The sequence below is a fragment of the Peromyscus maniculatus genome, chromosome 1, assembly GCF_049852395.1.
Source record: "Peromyscus maniculatus bairdii isolate BWxNUB_F1_BW_parent chromosome 1, HU_Pman_BW_mat_3.1, whole genome shotgun sequence".
NCBI classification, from domain to species: domain Eukaryota; kingdom Metazoa; phylum Chordata; class Mammalia; order Rodentia; family Cricetidae; genus Peromyscus; species Peromyscus maniculatus.
In genome coordinates this window covers 81,203,645-81,227,826 of record NC_134852.1, presented here as the reverse complement: position 1 = coordinate 81,227,826, position 24,182 = coordinate 81,203,645, and the positions used below count along the sequence as shown (strand labels likewise).

At 41.6% G+C, this 24,182-nt stretch overlaps 1 pseudogene; it reads right to left on the bottom strand.

Annotated features, from left to right (window-relative positions):
- Positions 1 to 18,375: 18,375 nt before the first annotated feature.
- On the bottom strand, positions 18,376 to 20,295 carry LOC121829495 (GTP-binding protein 4 pseudogene; annotated as a pseudogene).
- Positions 20,296 to 24,182: the final 3,887 nt, after the last annotated feature.

The window sequence follows — 24,182 nt, the reverse complement described above, 5'->3', positions numbered from 1 at the left end:
ATGATATCTTTCACTGTTCCAAGGAAACAGATAGGGGAAGGGTAGATGGCCAGGCAGGCATGGTCTTATCCAGATGAATAGGTAAGCATCAAGTTTGCCAGTTAGGTCATAAATGTGGGGATTCAGCACATGCAAGAGTAACTCTGAGGGCACTCCAGGAATTTCAGATTTCAGGGACTCCTTCAGACTTCAAAACAACCGAGTGGGTCTTATTTACTAGCTCTTGCAGAGAGCTGGTCTAAATAGTTGTATAGATATGGTCCACGCTTAATTGTGCTGGCACTTTCATAGGAGACCTCCAATAGAGCCTGTCCTATGGCAGTCATAAATGGTTTCCAAGACTGTAGATCCTAGACTTTCCACATGGTGGCCTCAGGGCTTTCGCCACCCTCATTCAATCTAGTGTAAAAAATCTCTTGCTTGTGATTGCCTTACCTGGGGCCAGATCAGTGACTTGAAGATACCCTGATGGGAAAGAAGGCTGAGTGTGTGCAGTCTTACAAACTCCAGCTGCCATAACTGAGAAGGCTGCTCATAGAGAAGCATCAGGCATAGTCTCAACCACTTCTGAGTTTAATTGATCCAGAGGATTGCTACATTTCCAAGGGTGGCATCTATAGGAGTTGTTTGCCAACTCCTATCATGGACTATTGTTAAGCAGTATTGCTAGTCAGCACTGGCTTTTAGGCACACAGCACGTGTTTCCTTAGAAAGAGGAGCTCTCATAATCAGCAGAAGCAATTCCTTATCACCCAATGGCTACAAAATATGCTTTTCCCGTATATGAAGCAAGTGTGCAGATTGTGCCTGCTTTTGATGCTGGACAAAGATTAACTAGTCAATGAAGTCTATTTAATAGGAAGTCTCCATGTCAGGATACTTACTCCCGAATAAGAGTTATTCTTCCTTGGGTATATCTGCATGGGCAAGGAGACAATAGGAACACTAGGTTGGTTTTCAAGCACTAGTGTTCTAGACAGGGCTTGGCATTGCAGAATCTCACCGGAGTAATGGGCGTCCAGAGCGATGCCTCTAGATATTATGGTAACGATGGCAAGCTATGTTGTTATAAGCATTCATGCCGGTTAAAGTGGTATAAACACTAACTTTCAAATCAATAAAGACGACGGAGTCCAATATTGATTCCTTCCCAAGTTTGAGAGAGTGACTTCACAATTTGATGAAGCTAGCCAATATCCTGGTTAGCTGGTTAAAAGGCAAGTGCCTACTAAAAATGTATTCAGTTTCTTCAAACAGATGAACATGGGAGTCAGCAATCAAAGATTTCCCAGTCCTCCTCATCCTATTTCCATGTACAATTATATCTTTTTTCCAAAGCATGTATCTGGACTAATTTCTAGTTGTGCTTTCATATGCTACAATGTTAAAGCTCTAGGTAGTCTTGAAAAGGGATGATAATCAAGTCACATTTTTAAAAAGTGAATCTGACTTTTTTCTAAAAAACTTTTCTTCCTCTAGAATCTCTCCCTTATTGCATAAAGCATATATAAGCGAAGCGCTCCAAGAATAAAATGGGAGCGACTTATTTTCTGCAGTGGAGTTCTTCATGTATACTTGCATGCTGGCTTGCATGGTCACACATATAGGGATTGAGCTGTGTATGCCCATGTGTTGGATCCAATGTTCTACTCAACCAGTGCCTCCGTGCTCAGGTACCTATCGTCCACTACAGGAGGCATTGCTCAGGAGTTCTTTGAATTGTGAGTGGCTAAGTACACTATAATGTCGGTATAGATGCTGATACCATCTATAAGCAGAGAGGACAAGTGCAATGCCCATGGCCAAAAGGTGGCTGATGTGGAGAGTCACTCCAGCCCTTTGGGGCCAGCCAGCAACTGCACTGTGGGATCTTCTCCGCTCCTCAAAGGCACTGTCACTCCCCACACTCCTTCCAGACTGGTCTTTCTAGATCTTGCACAAGATTTAGTTACAAGCTGAGAGTCTCTTGAGACTCTTAGAAGCTATGGACCACTGATGTTCCCGTGAGCCTGTTTAACCTCTGTGCTTCTCCATCAAACTGCAGGGCTCCAGCCCGCCATACTACTTAGCATTCCCAAAGTCTTTCGCATGCACTTTCTCCTCCCTCCATTGGACTTCTAACCATCCTGCATGCTCTAGCTCAAGTACAGTTAGCTCACCATGTTAACTTGGCGATGCTATAGTGCCCAATTATTTAACATGAAGCTAAGTGTTGCTATGGTGCTGTTTTGCCAGAGGTTTCATATCAATGAGTTGAATGAGTAAGGGAATAAGCTCGCCAATACCTCATACCAATTATAGGCTTAAACAGAAAAATACAAAATTTCTGTGAGAATAATTTTGGCTTCAAGTCTGTGGTATCAGTTCTGGCCTAAGTCCTATAACATGACCCCTATGTGAACTTAGAATTTACCTAACTGATTCACAACTATATTAGCCAATTTTTGAATTGGCTTCTCTCCTTCCTTCTTTCCTTCCTTCCCTTTCTTCTTCTTCTCTCTCTCTCTCTCTGTTTCTCTAGAGAACTTTTAAATTACTCTGTCATTTGCAAACGGCCGAGCACTTTCACCTCATTTGTCTTAAGACCCCTCCAGTTGGTCAGAGGTCAGTTTGTGTGCTGTAACTTTAGCAGCAATGCAAAGGCAAGCATGAGGTCTGGGTCCTAAGTCCACGAGGCCAGGGGTTTCTTTTAGTCTGTGCTCAACACTGCGATGAGTGTTGACTAGATCTCTGCTCTTCTTGAAACTTCCCCACACGACACAGAGACTCAAGTCTCAGAAAGATCCCTCAGTCTGTTCCAGGAGACTGAAGTCTCTGTAGTGCCCATGTCCCAGTGCACACAACCCCCGACACCTGGGGCGCAGAAATAATTTTTGTGCTGGGTTTGGGACCACTCCTGTGCCTGTAGCCCAGCCAGCCTGTGAAGAAGTAGTTTCCCTCCTCTCTGAGGGCCCTGCATTGCTACCCCCCACAGGGGGATAATCCATCCTGCATAAAGGATTCACTCTTAATAGTGGAGGTGGGACTACATTTTCCTTTTGGTTGTCCCAGCTAACCGCTCTCCCCACCCCCCTTATCCCATTGTTACTTTGGGACAAGAAGCAGCATCTTCTGTATGAATTTAGGCTTCAATGAAAGTCAGAAGTGTTGTGAATTTTTTTCTTCTTCCCTTTTGCTTTTTTCTTTTCCTTTTTTTTATTATTGTTTTGTTTTTTTTGAGACAGGGTTTCACTGTGTAACAGCCCTAGCTATCCAGGAAGAGCTCACTCTGTAGACCAGGCTGGCCTTGAACTCACAGAGATCTGCCTGTCTCTGCCTTCCGAGTGCTGGGATTAAAGATATGCCCCACCACCGTCTGGCTGTGAATTTTTAAGTAACAAAAATCCTTCCCAATATCTCTTTAGGAAGTAAGCCAAAGTAGGCTGTGAGATCGAGCACAAATTGCTTAATAAATGATACTAATAGAGATGATTACCTACCATATGTTCAGAGCAAAGAACCAGAACTTCTGAGAGTGGCATTTACTAAAACATGGAAAGACCAAGTGAAATTTTCCTCAATGACCTCCCTTACTTTATGTTTCACAGTACATGCAAATTGCTTTAGACGTGTGAGACCTGTCACTGGCTGAGTAAACAACGAGACAGTGAAACACGATGTCCAGAGGGAAGAGGCTCAAGATGGATTTCCAGCTTTGCTACAAACTAGCTCCATGGCCTCAAAATGTGTTTGCTCATCTATGACAGTGGGATGGGACAAAGCATTTCTGTTCTGAGCCAAGTGAGGCATTGGTTATTAACATTCCTGGTATATCCTAGCATGAAGTATGTGTTCAGTACATAGTCAAGACTTGTCCCCCAAGCATGGGCATTTGAAGTCAGGGTGGGCTCTCTCCCTTCATTTCACCCCAGTACCTATGAAGAGCCTGCTGATGGAAGATGATGGAATTCCCTGTTCAATTGACCCAAATGCATTTCGCTTGGGCTTTAGTCCCTTGGTCTGTTCTTAAAAAAAAAAAAAAAAAAAAAAAAAAAAAAGTATGTCTTTGTTTTTGAAAGTATCCATCTGATGCCTTTTGGGCAGTGTTTGGGCATCATTTTGAAAAGACTGCTTTTTCTCTGTGTGTTAGCATACACCCAGATTCCTCAGAGCCCCAGGTGAATTATTTCATGGCTTCTGTCATACTCAAATCATATACACAATCTGCCCATATATATATCTGCTTATAAGAGGTTCTAATTATCTCTGTACATATCATTTCTCCATAACTATAATTCCATGGCAGGGTTGCTTGCATTTTTTTTTTTTTTTGGTACTGGTTCCTATGAATTGGTGAAGAACCACAAGTAAAAGCTAGAGAGATGACCAAATCTAAAATGCAACACTGCCCCATATTCTCTATCCTCAGGGGAGTATGTAGCCTGGCTTTATTCAAGCAGGATCTCAGTGGCTTAAGAAACAGCACACCTGAGATCCCAATTCCTGTGAGGGAGGAATCTGAGCCTGGCCCTTTGGATTGGGATTTATATCATAAGTCAGTGATGGTGTTGGGCCAGAGCCTGGGCACCAATGAAGTGATACCCTTTTAAGGTCATATGGCTCAGGTGGCCCTTTCAGGGAGCTTGTTAGTGACCTTCAGTTCCTCATCCTGGGCCTTTCCCTAAGGAGCCATTGAGTGTACCTACAAGACAATTGTCAGCATCCCATCACCACTGCCATATTCTGTTGGCTACACAAGTGACAGGTCTTATTACATACTCAGGAAAGATGATTATACAAGGACATGAAGGTTGGGAGTTTTAGGGGTCAGGGGCTGAGAATGGGGATTCTTAAAGGATTCACTTGAAGGCTTAAAAACCAGTTTTCAAAAGAATTGATTTTAAATCCCTGTGCAGTCAAAACATCATAATTTGTACTCTATTTTAAAATATAAGCACACTGGTTTTCCCATTCCCCTTACTTCTTCAAACCCTTCTTGTTCTTTCCTAAAATTGTGCTCTCTGTTTCTTTAAGTCGGGGCTGATTGGTGTGCTCTTCCCTGGGAAAGACTATTTCTCCCACTCTTAGCATTTCTTGGCTGCCTGTAGTTCTTTGTCTAGGTTTGAGGCCCCATCAGATTCCCTTATTAGACGTTAGCATGTCTATTGATGTTGTTTGCTCGGGTCCTGTCTAGGCAACCATGTGGATGAGGCTTCATGGATGTAGTTTCTCTGACACTTCCAGAAGATACAGATACAGGTAGAGAACAGAGCATCACTACAAGTTTGAGAGAGGTGCAGGCCGGCCAGAGCTACACATCAAGACTTTGTTTCAAACAAACCAAGACAAAACCATCAAAGTAACTTCCTTTTCAACTGATGTCTTTGGTGTATTTGAAATTGGGTTTTTAAGAATACAGTGATTTGTGTAGGTGTCCCCCAGAGGCTCATGTGTTAAAGGCTTTGTCCACAGGGTGGTAATATTGGCGGGTCACAGAGCCATTCAGAGGTGTGATCTGATTGGGACATGACATCAAAGGGGAGTGTGGGAAGCCAGCCTATTCCTCTTCCTTTTTGTTTCCTGGCTTCAGTGTAAGCCCCTGCTCTAATCCTTGCTTCAGCCGCATGGATATGCTATAGTCACTTGGGGACCATAGTCTCTCAAGCCTAGAGTAGAACCCCCGAGAACCATGAATCTAAATGCATCCTCCTTCTTAAGCCTCCAAACCCTCTGTATTTTGTTGTAGTGCTAGAAAGCTGAATAACACTGAGAATTGGCAATAACCAGGGTCTTTATTTGAACTTTCAAGGCAGTTGTCATAAATTTAATGGCCTTTTATTTAAAAAGGCAATTAATTGAGGGGTAGATAGCAAGTGATATAAAGATTAAATAATATACCATCCATTAGGACTTTTGGAAAAGTTTGCCCTGGTTGACAATAGTCCTTAACACTGGGAATTCGGTGCCAGGGAGTTGATTATGGCTAAGTCGTGGTTTCACAGTGTACAAGAGCAGTATAGCTCTTCAATAGAACAGAAGCCTCAGAGACTCAAGTGTTCCACATATCTCTGACCCTTGATTCTTAGCCTGACGGGAATCTGTCTGCCCCTCAGTTTACACAGGCACTCATACTAACCCAAGGCTCACCATTTCTTTCCATTAAAACAAGGGCAATATACCAAGGCAAGATTAGCCCAGCTGCACTTTGTCACTCTTAAGGATTTGACCCCAAAGTACCGCTTGACTATCACAGTTATTCCCAAATACGGTTTGCATCTGTCACAATTTCAAACCAGGCCAGCGATTACATTGCTTGCTGGATTTTGCTATTTAAATATTTTAACAGAGGAACACAGACTTTTGTGTTGTCATCATTTTCTGGAATCACATTTTGGTCATTATATTTAAATGTGGTTATTTGTCTTTATAAAGACATGCACACACATTCAAATATAGTTGAAAAAAAGTTTGAAGAGCTTAATTAGTGATTAGTTGTTGGGTTAAATTATCTCTAGCCCAGCTGTTAGTTCAATAGGCTATCTTCAGTCACCTGCACTTTTATTTTACATTCTAAACCCACATAAATGTCAGAAGAATAATACATTGAATGCCTGCATAGGTATTACTGGGTGTTATGGATTATAAACACTTAATACTGTGTTGAATCCTTATAAATAAATCACATCACATAATCTAAATAACTGCATGCATCTGAACCTATATAATATATTACATAGTATATATTAATATGGATTTGATGACCCTCACAGAGTTTCAGCTCCTTCACCATGCTTGTCCTGAGCCATGGACATCTTTTGTTGGATCTTTTTTTTTCTTCCATGTGTCATTCTTAACACTAGTGCCTTAGATCCATAAACCACCTACAACTCCTCTTTCTACTCTGTCCATGAGTCCTTGCAGCCTCTTCACTGACCATTCTCTGGCCCTATCCAATGGTTAAGCCTTTCCATTCTTCTCTCTGAAATTCATAACCAATAAGCACATAACCAATCATTAGCAAAACTCATATTTTTTTCTTCTTTATCTCCCATGCTTGTTCAGGTTTTGCATCTGGAATCCACTCTGAGCTCCAGGTTGCACATCTCCTCAGTTTCCATTAACAGGAACTAGAGGTCACTTGACACTTCTTGAATGAATGGCTGTCATTGAGACTTAGTCCTACATTTCTTAAAAAGAGAATTGTTGGCAATAACAACTGCAATCATGAAGGGCTGTGGATAAGGAAAAGACAAAGTCCTTCCAAAGCCATGAAGTATATGTAAGTGGTTATTACCTTACTTCTTATGTAGAGAGCTGAAAACAAGATTCAAGTTGTGTTTAACCTGAATGCTTCATACTGTCTGTGAATCTGTGTTGTTTCCAATATTATAGCAGGGTGGTTTGGTAAAGGCAGACATGAAGGTCATCCCCTCTCATATGCACACTGCTGAGATCCACTTTTCCTCAGCAGTGCACACCATTTTCCTAGCCCCAAACCCAAGATTGCAAATGAAAATCTAGGTTCGATTTAGAATTGTGGACTTCATATACTTTTTCTGTCCTGCACTTTTGTTACAGAATCAGAGTTGAATGATGGAAGACAACCAAGTCTGTCTTCATGTTTTGTCCTTTTGCAAAGGACAATCAGTTCTCTGATTCACATGCATTGAACGTTATTGATCCTTTCTCCTGACCAGTTTCATCTCTCTCTACAGAGTATCTAGATGTCTTGTGCTACTTGTGCTTTTCATGGTTGGTTGGATCAAGCCAACACATCATTGCAGTTCAGCCTGTTTCACAGATATAGAGCATCTCTGGATGGGTGTATCGACTATGGTTGAACCCATAATCTTCATGCTCAATCGTTTTGCTGAGAGCAGAGGGTGGAGGGAAGGGAGTTGATGTTGGTGAAGCCTGTTTCCTGTGCTACCCTCTAGATGGATTTTGCCTTTACTCTTTCTGCCTACCTGTGGTGTTCTGTGTGATTATATTTGTTTTATAGTTAGAGACAGTGAGGCTCAGATGATAAGGGAAGTGCCTGCTTCTGAGAAAAAGTGCTACATTGTGCAGCTCATGTTCTTCTCTGCACTTTGCTGTCTAGGGAAACACCAGAGGCACAGGCTTCTCTGAGTCTCTAGGAGGCTGAATAAATAGTGTCGCACCCACGTCCTTCTACGGCACTCTCACTAATTACACTGACACAGACTACAGGAGCCTTTGCTCAGCTAACACCCAGGGTGTGGACTTTAGCCTCACTTGTATCTCAGGTCATTGTACAGGACAGAATTGACCCCAGGACCAGGAATGGTCTCCCGAGAGAAGATTATTAAGAAAAAAAGTCAACAGACATAGAAATTTCCTAAATACTGTCAACAATGATAACTTAAAATTGCCAAGTTCATTTAATATTGGAAATGAATAAAAAGTGATCTTTGATAAACATTGAAACATTTGACCCTATTGATGCCTACTAAGGTATATCATATGCTGTAATTTTAACCTCATAATTAAACAGCATCAGTTATGTAAAGTGAAAATTCTCAAGCCCCATGGATCATTTTAGAAGGAAGGAAACCACATTTTTCTTATTTTGTCATCTGCTAACTGATGGGATGAATCTGATTTTTCTATTTCTTTAGATTTTCATGAGCTTTAAATATCTTTTTTTATCTGCATTAGGTAGACTGTCAAAACTAGCTTTTGGATTATTTTAAAGCTTGGTAAGATCACAAGGCTTCCCTGAAAATATGTCCTATCTTGACAACACATTAAACCTTAAGAGAAGTTTAATTAACAAATGTCAGAATGTGTTTCTTCTAAAAATGTGACATATTAACAATTTGTTCCTATCTCCTGAGTCTTAACAACATCTTAACCCTTAAAAAGAGAGATGTTGTGTTTTAACATGGCTTGTGCTCACCATAATTCAATGTTTTAAAAGAAAAGCACATTTAAATGAATATATAAAATAAATTTTCAAGCATCCTACTGTACTATTGTTCATAAACACTATTATAAATGCACATTTTTATGGAAACTTGTTATTGCCATAAAGCCAGGCTTAGGACACAGTTTGACATCTCTGTACCTCATCTTTATGACTCATTCACACCATATGTGATGTTGGACATGGCCCATGAGAAAACACTTGTAGAAACATGGATACTACCAAGACCCATGTTAACTATTATTTATTTAGTTTGTATGTTTATTTAAATGATACATAATAAAAATAAATATTAGCGGAGAAGGACAAATTGGCCCTGTCCTTTGTCATTTATCTTCCCTTTTCCCTCCTCATAAGGATTCACTGCAATACATTTTACAGAGAAGGACTCCGGGATAATCTCACTTCACTTCCATCTAATAATCCCCACATTTTTATTTTCAGTGGTTTATCAGTATTTCACATGTCACATTTCCTTAAGTGCCTAGCGCGTACTTATTTCTATTATTTCCCTGTTACAAAAATGATAGGTTGATAATCTGTGAAAATGCACCTGGGGACACATCTCTGCTTGTTTGTGCAAGACTTAAGTTCTGAAAGCGGTATTGCAGAGTAAAAGGCCACCCAAAGTTTTTGGATACTGCCACATATTTCAAAGTCGCCCTCAAGAAAAGATTTTTCCAATTTTCGCAATCAGCCACAACAGATAAGAATGCTTACTCCCTTGTCAACACCCTCTGTGTAGGGATTGTTTCCAATCTTAATATGTTGCTATTTTATTACTCTATATATTTCAGAATAACATATATATATATATATATATATTTTTTTTTTTTTTCTTTTCTCACATACTTGGTGAGAAAACACAGATTACAAAACTGCCAGCCTTAGAACTAGAATTTCCTCCTCTGGAGGCTCAGAGAAAGCCATATTGTAAGGAATTGCCGTCTTGGCTCTCTGATTTTAAGCATCCCAATCAACCAGCACTGGCCCCTTGTAGGCCTCAGGCCTACAAGGCTGTCTGCAAGGTCTACGGAGAACATTAATGTATGCGCCATTTTCCTTTTATTCCCTTTGGCGACCTGTGCCTTTGGGATGTCTTTGAGGCGTTTGATGCTTTTCGTGTTGCCAGGGTTATTGATCAGCGAAGCAAAAGGGAGGTCTGCTGATGCAGGAGAGAGGTTCACCTGAGCTTGTAGCCAGTGTAGATAGCATCTGCTCGAGCATGCTGTTTTCTCTGTGGCTCCATGCTTCTGACAGAACTGAGCCAGTTCTTGATCTTGGCTCGAAAATCCTGGTAAGCTGATACTCCCTGAATCAAAGCTAGCATTAGGAGGCACACTGGAGGTCCCGGAGGACTCCACTCGTTCAGCTCCAGTCACTTTGGTCTGCCTGTTCAGGAAGTGACATAAGAGTGTATCGGGAAATCCATGGTTGTGACCAGAGCAGCCCACCTCAGCTCTTCTGGACAAACGGCGGCAATGCTGCGCTGCTGGGTTTCCCGAGGCAAGGCGAGACTCAGTGACTACCCCTGTGCTGCTGTTGTGAGAAAGGGCGGCAGGCAGGAATCACTGGCGGGCCTGGAGCACTGAGCCGTGCTAGACCTCCACCGGTTTGCCCTCTCTGACATAGTGCCAACAGCATACCAGGTTCCTAGGTAGGGAGGACTTGGCACTGAGGCTGCAGAGACTCAGTAAGAGCTGGAACACAAGGCAGACGTGAACTGATGGTATTGCTTTGAGGTGCTGTGATACTGAGGTCTTTACCTCACAGTAATCTAGCTCCACCCGACTGATATTTTGAAGGATAGTTTTTCACTCGTGGGTATTTAATAAGTATAAAGCTTATAAAAAGTAAGGTAAAAAATAAGACACATCAAATGTATTTGTTGTTAGATAGTCCTCGACCCCGAATAAAGTTCAGAATGTTCAATGAAAAGATGAAAGACAGGGTGCTGACCCTTCCCAGGTTCTTGCTATGTAGCCAATAGAGTGCTAGACAATTTGCCTTTGATTTCCTGACTAGTACCTCAGTCACCGTAGATGACAGTGGCATTTCCATTTAAGGGAGCCAGGTCTCAGACGCACATAGCGATGTAGAGATAGTGGACCTGGGTTGCTTCATTCTAATTCCCCTATCATCTACAGCTACTATGATTGTTTATGCATTACTTTAAATATGGCTTCCCATAACGCACAAGATTGAAAGATATATAACCCCTTATTATCTGTGGAGACAAAAGAGAAATCAGACCTGGAGTCATTGTGTGCTACAATGGCTGAGACCATAATCTCTGTAATGACTCAATTACAGCTTTACAAAAATAAGATATCCCTAAAGTCTTCTACCATACCTCGGTTTTCCATGCGGTATCCTCACCTCTGAGCCACATTGCACTCCTTGTCCAGTGAAACCCTTTGTTGGAGATCTCTGTGGTTGATGTCATAGTCATTGAAACTGCTCACTATTTGCTAGAAGATGCCAAATGGACTCTGCTACACAGAGTAGCACCATCAGAGTACACCCCCTTTAAGGAGAGTGACTACTATGTCAAAACTTTACTGTGCTTTCAGAAGTGAAGAAGCAGGCAGAAGCGAGAGTGAGGGGAGGGGGAAGGAGAGAGAATGGCTCACTGAAGCTGAGTTAACCTAACTGCCGTGGTACCTGAGTGCCATGGATACTTCCTGAGTGCTACCCAGCACAGGCTTGTCTCTTCGACACATGTGACTGCTCTGTCAAGAGCAGAGAGAGCACATCAGGAACACTGAGTCAGAGTTCCATCCAGTCAATATCCTCATCCCTCCAAATACGTCCTAGTTAATGATGTCTCAGCCTAAGCCTTATTTCTTCTCAGAGTGGTAGTTTTTAATGCACACATACCTCTACTAAGGGCTGTACAAACTAGTCTTTTGTCCTTATAGAGTACGATGGCTATTTTTGTGCCTTAAAGTGTAGAAAATGGGAGACTTTACTTCTTCCATGACATGTTTTTCCATTTGCAAGGCTCACTTCCAAACTCCCCTTGAGAATCTTCTGTCCCGTTTCTCCATCTAGGACGGAGCATTGGGAAACAAGTCAGTTAGTGAGAGGAAACACTTTGAATTCAGACTGAAGGTGACTCAAGGGTCAGCATTACTTCTCATGCACATGACTGCAAAAATACACGTATCTTTCTGCACCAGGGTTTGCTTATGTGTAAGCGGAGATGATGGGAGCCTGTCAGAATACAACATGACAGTTCACCTCAAGATCGTTCCCCAAATGGCCAGTGTCATTTTCCTTCCTCCCAGTCCCTTGAAGGCTGAGTTCTCATCCTCAGGGACTTTTCATATCTCTGTCTCCACAGCATCTGCAGAATGCTCACCACATTGGGGAGTGAGCAATCAATACTGGTTGGATTGAGTCATATAGAGGCCGGTTCTCAGATACCACCCTCGGAGAAAAACTCCTTGGTAGCACAAGCAACATAAAGAACGTATTGTCCATTTGTGGTGTCCTTTGAAGTCCAGAGACATCTTTGGTGTAGTGGACTCAAGGTCCCTAATATACAAATGCATTCTGACCATACCAGTTTCCAGTAATATGGGACACGGTGCTAGAAGGAGCATGAAAACAATATCTCTAGATTCATTCTTCTAACCATGGAAAACACCATGCACAATTTTATCTGCTGGAAAATGTGTCTTGTAATTGACTGCATCATGTGGTTGTATCTTCATTTACTCAACACTGAGTATCAATTTAAACTGTTTTCCCTGCTGCCATGAACCATTCATTTTCCTCTTGTTTCTCTTTTTTTTCCACTCCCATCTTGAGTTGAATCTTTCCTCCACTTCCTTGAGTTTTGCAAACCTGACGAATTTTTAAAATTCAAATATAAAAGAGTCTACAACTTTTTCCCAGACCTCTAGCCTTGACTATTAAATTACTGTTTTCTGGAAGGCTCACCTGCAAAACTCTGGTGCTGTTTCTTCTTCAGTTCCCATCCTGGTGATTGTGACTGAATTCCCTTGTCTTTAATATGCCATATATTCTCCACCTGGCAAAGGATTCAGACAGATCCAGATAATAAATACCCCATAGACATACAGACAGAGAAACCGCTGTAATTGCTTTCATAATGACTCTCAGACATCAGAAGCAGGCAAATAATGGTATTTAACACTGTTTCCATTCTTTAGCTGAAATGTAATTTTATAGAGTTATTGTCAGGCAGTACGGTGAATGTACAAGCACAACTGTCATATTCGGCTCATATTAATTAGCTGCCCACGAGAGGGCCAGGCGAGCAGAGGCAAAGTTCTCCTCATTTCAGATGGTCTGATATTCAGGCAGAACCATAAGTACAATGGCTTGATTAACATAGTTGCTTAGATCAGGTTTTCCCTGGGAGTGTGTCAATTGGCATTTTGAAGAATCAATTAATTAGCACTCCAAATAATCCATTCTTGGGTTAATGAAAGTGTTTTTGTACAGCTGCAGAAAAAAAAAAAATTGCAGGAAGAAAAACCAAACCTTTCCAAAGGAGCAAGGAGAGAAATTTATCTCAGAAGTCTATATCGTTCATTTCAAAACACTACCAGAAAGGTGTATTTCCTTTTAAAGCCAGGGGATTGACTTGTACAATTTTAGGCACAATGTATTTGTTTTGGCTTGGAAGAAGGCAAGATAAAGGAGCTGGGGTGGCAGGGAAGTTAGAACTTGGATTTTTCACCATTTTGTCTTGTAATCGCGTTAATTAGGGTAAGGCAGGGCCAACATTTTGCATATCATTACCCACAATTTTAAACAATTACTCTTTAAAGGCAGGATCCTTATTCACATTTTGAAAGACTACTATCACACACATTTTCCTGCTTTTTAGACTTTCAGATACACTTCTTAGACAAAGGAAAAGCAAAACTCTTTGGAGATTCATACTTAAAACAATGTATAAATAATCAGAAAGCCAAACTGGAAATCCAAGACACAACCTTGGTCCTTGGGGTGATAATTGGGTCTTACCTTGTCAGTTCTTCCTCCTACTTAAAGTATTGACATCATTTTCCTTCCAACCTTTCTCTTGGGATTCAACTTCTTGTAGAAGTTGTGCTTGAGGGGAAGTCATCCTTTAATCTCTAAAAGGATATTACATGAATAAAATAGTTTGCCACATCATTCACATGACTCTACTTTCCAAAACTTGGTACGAAGTATCTAGTATTTACGTAGTTCCTCCTTGAGAAATGCCAAGTACTTATCAGTACATCTGGCATAAATCATCTTTAACCTTGTTCAAATATTTTACTATCTTAAAGACTGAAGAAAAAGCCCATAGAAAAGGAAAGTGTAAAATAAATGAGTCTTCAATGAGTCAGTGTCAACTAATATTTATATGGAATTAAAGTGTAGAGTTTTCATTTATACAAGTTGCCTTCATATAAATATGCGTTAAAATAAATGAGCCATGTGATTTCTTGTCAATTCCTAATTGAGTCTCACTGATAAAATGTGATGATTGTTTATGTAGAAAATCAGATCAGTACATTTAAGAGAAGATAAAATGAGTATTTCACTCTCATGGCTTGTTCTCATCCCTTCCTTTATTTCACTCAACAGGAGAATAAATCTTTAGGGCTTTGATGAAACTGCCTTTTCATTTGTGGGTGAAAGTTGTCTAGTTACATACTAACAGTGTATGTATCAGTGCATCTTCAAATGGTGCATGTATCTAACATACATCACAATCAAGGCTATCAGGGGAAAAGGTAAAAACACACACAATTAAATATAAACAGACCACTGGTCTCTTTCTAGGAAGATGAAAAACGTCCCCAAACTTAGAACAGTTTCTTTTCAGGTTTAATGAGGCCAGTGATGTAGGGGATGAGATGGAGCCAAGTCACGGAGGAAGAAGCCCTCCCCTTTCCTGGTCTTCTTTCTTCAAGGTGACTAACTGATGTAGAGGGCTTGTTTCCTACACATCTGAAGGAATGCTAGTGAGATTCGGCATCTCCTGCTTATTGCTTATCCTTTATTTTTAGATTCTGGTTGAAATGTAAAAATGGCAAAGTTTGGTTGTCACCGCTTACTGTGGACTTCAGCCAGGAACGAGATCTATTGCTTATTTTGCTAATCAGCTCCTTCCATATCTGCATGCTCATTTTCTGATAGCTGATGAGGCGACAAGGTCATTGGACGTACAAGTACTTATTTAAAAACAGACATGAGAGTGAGATAGAGGTTAGTTGGGTCTATCAGAGCTGTCAATCAATTAATGAAAATTATTGAGCAAGGACACTGTGGGGGAAGCGAACAGAAGGAAGGAAAATGACCATGGAGACACAACATAGGGAAAACGACAGAACTGACTGAATGCGCTCACGTGAGTGCTAAAAACAGACATGCTCACATCCCAAGTGAGAGACAGCGCCGTGGAACTGACTGGAGCCTCTGACTCCAGAGGCTCAAAGGCTGACAGCGCAGGGTTTTGGCCCAAAGGTGTACCCTGAACAATGCCTTTGCTTGGACATGGAGGACAGAGGTGTGGTGCCTGATGAATATCTGATTAATGTGCCCAGCACCTGTGGCCAAGAGGCTGGTACTTCAAAGCATTATTATCCAGACGGAAATCCGTGGTTAATGGAGGCACACAGCCCCCTTATCTGGGGAGAGAAAATACTGGGTTTCTAACTGTAATAGTGCGGCAGACAGGGTAAGCCAAGGAGAGTGTTACCAGCAGAGGCTCAGAAATGCCGTCCAAAACATCCAGTCTATCACAGCTGCCCACCGTGGGCTGGCTGCAGACAAGCCCGGACCGTTTAGCAGTGCAGAAAAGAACCGTAACTCAGTTCCTGTTGGGGATGGATGGAGGAATAGAATATATAAGTGAGAGCAGAGAGAGAGAGAGAGAGAGAGAGAGAGAGAGAGAGAGAGAGAGAGAGAGAGAGAGGAGAGGAACTGAGGAAGCAGTGGAGAAAAATCAGCAATGCGTCTGTGCGAATGAAAGATAGGGAAACAGGCAAATGAAAAGGCTGCGGAGTCAGAAGCAGGGAGATACTGACACCAAATCTCTGCAAAGCGTTCAAAATTCTCCAGCTGCCATGCTTTTAATTTGCTACCATTCTAATTAAAATGCAAATTAAATTTATAATTAGCATCAGCGCTTTCTAAAGAAACCTCCTTGTGCGCTGCACAAACATATGGGACGATGCTATGGTGCAAAGTTTGTAAAACAGAAGTAATAGCACAAAGTGTTGAGGGGCTTGTGTGTGTGTGGGGGGGCTTTTCTCCCTTTCTTTTCTGGTGTTTCTTTCTTCCAGTCCCTAGGAGACGAATTTTATGCAGCCACGGGGTGACTTGTGGGATGGCGGCTTCACTTACAGGAGGATGGAAGTTGTGAGCCCATGTCCCATCGCAACAAAAGGATTGCTGAATGTGGAAGATTGGCTGGGCTGTGACTTTGTGTTGAATCAGGTGTCAAGGGTTACCCTGCATGTCATGAGGATTGTATAGGAGATGCCAAAAGGCAAAGGGGTCAAAGCTCCTAATCAAAAGGCCTATGGCCAAAATTAACTGCTGCTTGCTTCCAGATAATTAATTTAAAAAATTGATGGGGAACAAAGTACCAAAATTACCTCACGATTTGAACACATATCATGTTTTCAAGATAAACTTCTCTGATTTGTCCCAGATTCTGGGCGTGGGGGGTGGCGTTTGGGGTGGAGTATCAGGCTGAGCAGATGGGAAAAGGACGTGGACTTAACTTGCGGTTTACAGAAACACTCACCACTGAGCATATTGGTTTTACCCCTCGGTGTTTTCAGCATACAAATATGATAGTGGTGCATGTCACTTTTCTTGACTGTCTGCTGAGGGAGGCTCATGGGGCGATGGCCCCTCTGCCTGCAGCTGTAGTAGGTGAATGAAGATTACCCACAGCCCAGTCTCCTCTATTCACCATGTTTTAGTTCAAGGGAATCATTATGAATTAAAAGTGAAATAGGCAGTCCTCATGGTAATTGTGCTGTACTTTCCAGTGAAGGGTCTGGGCCCTACCTACACCTCAGTGTCTTTAATATTCCAGGGACTCTCCTTTATCTATTAACCAGACTCTCCATCAGATATTTTAAAATTTGAATGTAACAGGAATGAATATTTCATAGATGTGTGTTAAGCTGTTATTAAACTATAATGTAAAGCAGGATTGTAGGAATATTTTTATATGTCAAAAAGTCAATTAAAATGATAAGCCTGTAATATCACTATTGTGGTGCTGTGTGGAAATTCATTTCATATGCAGGGGAGGTCCCCCACCACCCAGCATTTGGGTGTGAGGCAGGACTGTTACATATTCAGAGGCCTGTGTACTTCAATTTCATTAGTAACACTTAGGGACATTTTCAGCAGAGATTAAATGGAGAGCTATGCAGGGATAAAGCCTCCAACTTGATTTTTATTTAGTTCTACAAAAACAGCATCAGGCATTCACAAAGGTAGGTGCTTACCTAAATGCACCATGGATTCATCTGTAAAGAAATGTCAATCCTTAAGAAAAAGGTGTCCATAATAACATGTGTAGTAAGGCTTTGTCTTGCATAAAAGTAATGTCCATTGGAGAAAGCAGTCCCGTGACATTGAAATGCGCAAGGCAGAGAGGAAATTAAAACTGTTGTGAGCTGCAATAATGTAGTACTTTACAATGACAAAGCTTCCTCCTTGTAGCTTTTAAAGTGAAAACATATATGGTGCGTGGGAGAAATTTTTCTTTACGGCTTGTATATTTAGGAAGGAATACTTAGAAATGTGATTGATAGACTAAATGTTGGGATATCTTACAAAAACATGAATGCTTTTTCTTTTCTTTCTTTTTTTTTTTAAAGTTCCGACACACTAAATGTGCTTGTGCCCAGGCCCTCAGAAAGGCTGGAGTCTTCTGCCTACACCTCCCAATGAGGATGCTTTCTTCACAAAAAATAGTTACTTTGGATAATAAAGCAAAGTTTTTTCTCCACCAAGAGCAGCCTACTTATACCAATAAATATTTACCTTTCTTTCTTTTTGGGGGTGGTGGTGGTAGGTGGTTTTGAGACAGGGTTTTTATTAGAGCTGGCTGTCCTTGAACTCAGAGATCCACTTGCCCCTGCCTCCCCAGGGCTGGGATTAAAGGCGTGTGCCACCACCGCCCGGCTGCCGATAAATCTTCCCTGCAAACAATCACTCCCTGCAAACAATCACTCCATGAAGAACAGAATGCTCTGTGCATAGACATTTGTATTACACAGTGACAAGGACACTGCCCACCTAATCAGGTTTACCAGTGTGCAGCAAAGCAACAAGCATCTTTAAGTCATTTTCATTGTTTCTCTTTTCAGTTCATAGATGGTGATTCCAAACTGTATAAAGCACACCAGACCATACCCAGAAACAAACAGCAAGAGTCCAGCTAAAGCACTCCAAATCAAGAGGACACTATCTCCTCTCCTTTTTGCCAGCTTTCCTCTTCCCAGAGAGTAGGTGCTTGGGCTTCATATCAAACACACGCCTATCTGCTTCCCCTTTCTTCCCCAAGTGATTCATCTTCTTCTGGGCTTTCTTCATCAGAGTCTTGGCTTTCTTCACCATCTTGACATCCCGAAGACCAGTAACATCATGTGGAGTTCGAGAGCAATTCTGACTCTGGGCTATAGAAGAGGGTGGAATAGATTCTTCTCATTTTCTTTTCCTAGTGACACTCTGAGATCTTCTTGCCTGGACTGCATAGTGGGCATTGTCTTTACCATCCACGTCCACACCAAGACTACAACATCTCATTCTCCAGGTCTGTCCGTTAAACCTTCTTAGTAGTTCGGGGCATCCTGGGTCCCTGTGTGTTCTTTTCTTTGGACTGCAGAATTTTCAACTTCTTTTTTTCCCTCTAATTTGTTTTGCCAGCTGTCAGGTTTCCATTATTTCCTCATTTTCATTTTCAGAATCACTGTCACACTCCCCAGCAGCCATCCTTAGCTCCTCTTCCCTTCCTAACTCTTTCAATTTCTTCATGATAGCAGAATCGATATGATCAGCAACACTATGGTCTTCCCAGATCTGTGATATCTTATCATATTTCTCGGATGAATTCATCAAGTCCCAGTGTTTCTGAAGATCCAAAATATAATCGTCTCCCATTTCCAGCTCAAGATCTCGTTCCCTCTTCTTCCTGGGCTCTGTAATCTCCATTCTTTTCCTTGGAGCCAACACTTCTTCTCGGATGAAAAGGGGATCTCTCCTTATCATCTCTCTTGTTTGGCACAGCTAAATGTTCAGAACCTCATTCACTTTATTTCCTTTTATTTTCATTTCTACTTGATGAGCCAAAAGACTATCACAAGCCTCTGCTTTAACCTGAATGACACCTTCCTCAGTCAGGGTGCTGGTCTCAATGACAGGGAATCCTTCAGCCTGCAAGTACATAAATATTTTCTGATCTTCTTCAGAAAGCTCAGCTATTCTCCTCCCATCACATTTGTTTGCTCCAGCAGTAAGAGGCTTGTTGATAAACCTAGGTCTGATATTCTGGAAGAGTTCTAATTTCTCCTTCAACCCGTGTCCACACTACTCAGACAAATCCATCACACACAGAACGGCAGCTCGGAGGTGGGCCAGGGCTGTGATAGCCTGTACTTCAATGGTGTTCCCATCCCCCAAAGGATGATCCAAAATCCCTGGGGCATCTACAACCTGCCAGCACAGATTCTTATAGCCCATGTGCCCAACAAACAGAGAGTTGGTGGTACATGCATAGGGGTGAACATCCACATCTGCTCTTGTGATGAAGCTGGATTTCCCAACATTTGGATACCCACACAAAAGCAGAGTCCTTGTGTTTGGATCAGTGGTTGGCAAGTGGGGTAAATGTTGATGTACTTGTTCCAAATACTCGAAACTCTGCCTCTGTCTCTTGATGATAGTACGCATGCGCCCAAAGACAGCATGCTTCAGCTGCTTACAGCGGTACAGAGAATCACCATACTTCATAAGCCACACATAATCTTTAGCAACGTTGTCCACCAAATTTTTGGCAATATTCATTTGACCTAGAGCCAACTTGTAATGATCCTTGTCATAGAAGATATTCATCAAGTCAGCATAAAATGGATGGATATCATCCAATTTGGGAAAATCTGTCAAAATCTGTGACAGTCTGTCATGGTAATTCTGTTGAGTAAATTTGACTTTTCTCATATAAAAATGTCGAACTCGATGAATTTGATAATGTTTATGAATAACTGTTGGAGTCTTGCATTGAGTCTTGGATGATGTCGGGTCAATCAAGTCCTGACACCACTGTAATTTTCTTGAAATTGTAGTGCACCATGCAGGCAGTAGAACAACACATGATGAAACCTGGAGATGCGGCGAGCTGGACTTCCGTTGCCGGGGGTCGTGAATGCTTTTTCAAACTTTGTCTGTCCATCACTTCTTCCCCAGGCAATGGCCATTGTCAAAAATGGGATGTGAAGAGATGATGTGCTTGACAGATTTGACACAACTCAATTAATCAAGACCTCAGTAGAGAAAGGGGAATAGCTCTGCCAATACGGCAAGGCACAGTGTCTTCTTATGTTCACGAAGGAGAAGTTCCTTATTTTATCCTAATGGCCAAAGGGAACTCAGGCCCCCTAAATAAGTCCTCTGTGTGACTAACAAAAGATGGAAGGCTACAGCATAGAAGCATTCCTTTGTTTAATTTCTAATTGTTGTCCTTCTTGTATTCAGAAAATGAAGTCACCTTTGTCGTGGTTTCATGAACCGCTGGGTAATCAAAATTATTATGCCGCCACCTGTTGTCTGTTAATTATTCTGAGAAGATACTCATAAATCATAACACCGGACAATAAATCAAACTGTCAGTTCCTAGGTCAAAGGTTACCCATGAAAAGTTATAGGTCACCCGCAGGGTGTGAAAGAGCAGGGTTTCAGAGCATCACTCATTGTCAAACACTGTTGGGAGACGTGCCATCCAAACAAAAGAAAAACCGAAGTTCAGAATTCCAGCCAGGGGACAGGAGGCATCCACCCAACATGGTCCATCCATCCACACAGCAGCAAGTCAGTCTTGTCCAAACTCAAGAGAGTTGTTCCCTTGAGACCTGGACTGCAAACAGTGTTCCTTTTGGAAAAGTTTGAGGAGCTGTGTTCTGGGGATATTATCTTCCCCTTTCTCCTAGTCACTGGAGACTATGCAGGGAATTTCACATCTTACTGCATTATTCATCCAGACAATCAGAACACGTCAAACTGTGGTTGACTGGAGGATGCTTAGGAATGTCTTACTTCCCAAATTAATTTAGCCCAGAATATGTTTTCCTTGTGGCGTGACAAGAGCTTAAACCACATTTAACATTTCAAACTCATTTATTTTTTCCCAATCCCTAGCATTTAAAACAGCGCCATCACTTCCAAGTGGCGTTTGTTGATGGATATCCTTGATGTAGAAGCTGGCTAGGGGTAAATGATTTCTGATGTGGTGGGGGCTTCTTGAGGATGAAGCACAATAGAGATGTAATGACAAGGCAGCTGGGACACAGAACTAATGTTCCAGTCAGGGGCACACTGCCTGCTGCTTGAATCCGGGTGTGTAAAATGGATGTCGCACTTGCATTAAAGATTTCTCTCTAAAATGTTCATTTTGAGGGCTTTCTGTTAATTTAGTTTCTTCTTGGCATGCCCTGAAAATGGGGAGTATGTTCACAGTGTCAGCTTACATCCTACTGATATTTATTTACCTTGAAAACACACATATCACAATTTGTAGTCAAACTATAGACATCAGAATGGACACCCACAAAGGCTATCCTGAGGGTGAAGACTCTCCACCGTATTCCTGAGCACTGAAAATTGTGAAGTTTGGATGGAATCAAGTCAGTCTCAGAATGTAAATGGTTTGTCAAGGAGCAGGGGAGGTCAGAGTTCATTGATCGATTCAAACTTAACCATGCCTTCAGATTTATTTACATGGATCAGAGAGTTTAATTCTAAAGTCACAGCAAAGGGCCTGGTGGGCACTGAAGCCAACGATCGTTTGAACAGCTCTCCCAGAACTCATATCTACTTGTAATGGCTTAAGATGAAAGTCAGTTTTCTTCTTTGAAATGGAACTTGGTCAATTTTTTTCTGATTATTTTTATATATTCACAATGGGAATATTTAAAATGTGATTCCAGTTGGGTGACACAGAACTTCACATGAAGGAGCTGGTCACTTCCACACATAAGCTGTGGATGCATTGAGAGCTGATTAGAAGCTGTGCCCTATGTTAGGTACAGAGAATAGGTCCAGAACAACAGGAGGCCTTCCTGGAGCACTGAGTCCAGGAGTTGCCATAACTTCCATATCTGGTCCTTTGAGAAAAGCCTAGGCTGATCACTTTTCTTTCCCTGGAAGTGTGGGAGTCTGGGGCTATGGTCACCCTCTGCGATAACAATGCAATCAGGAAAAACAATACTCAAGTCCAACTCTAGGAAGCTTGACTAGTGAAACAAGGTCCTGGAATAGCCTTCATTTATTGAAATCCTAATCAAGTTCCCAAGAGCACAACTTGACTTGAAGGCCTTTCTTGGGGATGTTCCAAATTAAGTTAGACTGGATGGCTTCAATCACAGAGCCTTAAGTTGGACAGTCAGAGACAGCAAGGCTGGCTGGCTGTGTGTGTGCATTTGTCAGTGTGTATGGAGAAGACCACAAGGACAAATTAAGAATGTAGACCTCTGCTAGCTAAGGCTCCAAGCCTCGGAAGAAACTCAGGCTGCTGGTGCCTTGATCTTGGATTTCTGGTCTCCAGTTCTTGAACCAACAAGTTCCCTTTGTTATCTGTATCCAGTCTGTGATGTTTTGTTTGGGAGCCCTAGAAAATTACTGTGGTATTTGTATTCTTGTGGTGTTTATATCCCTTTGGGAAAATGGAAATAGGTGAAGGAAATACTTTGGCAAGTAAGAAAGTGTTGAAAATCCCTGTTGCCTTTTCCCTGGGTGAACCACTGTTGTGACTGATGAGCCACTAGCAGGGGGTCCAGTTGGAGAAAGACTCTTGCCTAGTAAATTGCTGCTGAAGGGGTAAATTGATGCTTAGACAAGGGGCACTTTGACCCTTGTGCACATACAGGTTTGCCTGTAGCTTTCACCTGTTCATTTCTAGCTGTCCTGGTTGGTCTCACACATGGGCAAACAGACTACTATCTTGGCCTCACATGTTCTCTTCCCATTACTTATACAACTTTCTGAGCAAGCAGAACTAAGTCCGTTCCCAGTTGAGCTCCCCAATCACTTCCTTGTTTTATTTTTCTTATTAACAGCCCTATCTGAAAGTACTGTACAAATTTTAATGCACACAAATGAAAACTATGCCACTTGTGGTTGCCCCTGCAGCCTACTGTCTAGAAAGACCTAATCAGCCAATGGATAAGACCCTTGAGAGAGGTCCAGCAAGTGTTTCATGGGAAGTGCTCAAAATCTCTGCTACTGTGAGTGAGACAACCTGCTATGGGGTATCTGTCCTGGAGATAATAGGTTTGTCAATGAACCAGTCTGGGAAACTTGGACATTTTTACCTGTGTCTGTCAAAGTATTGTTTATTTCCTTTCTATTGAAATATATATATATATATATATATATATATATATATATATATATATATATATATATATATTGTCTTGCTCAAACAGACAAAGACAAGGGAAACAATAGCTGTCAATAAATTTGAAAAATTATCTCAGGATTTCTGTGGTCCTGTCCCAGAGGCTTAAAAAAAAGATGTAGCTTTGTGTCAGTACCACTGGCCTAGGTCCCATGCCCATTTCCTTTGAGGTATGCAGACCCACTTCTTTGCTGCAGAGCCAAGAGTGTGGTGGGTAGTTAGTCCCTGTCCCTACCAGCACCCCTCACCAATGTAATGTGCTACCTGCTAAAAACATTCACTGTGTAAAGATAGTGTATAAAAGGCAAGGTTTATCCTATGGCTGCCATTGCCAAACTTTCCAATAATTAAATTGAGGCTTGTGGTTTCCTTAAATTCTTTTTTATCATTATTATTTTTTAGAAAGCTAAGATTGAAAAGCCCCTCTAACGAAGATTACCAAGTATTACCAAGACAACTTAGTGACGAATTGTATGGCATAGTGGCTGTGTGGTTCAATTTCATTGCAACTGAGTCACACCTCATGGTAACATTACTGGTATCTCCTCAATGGTTGTTTTCCCGATGTCTGCTAACAAAGTTTTGTTTAATTATAGTTGACTT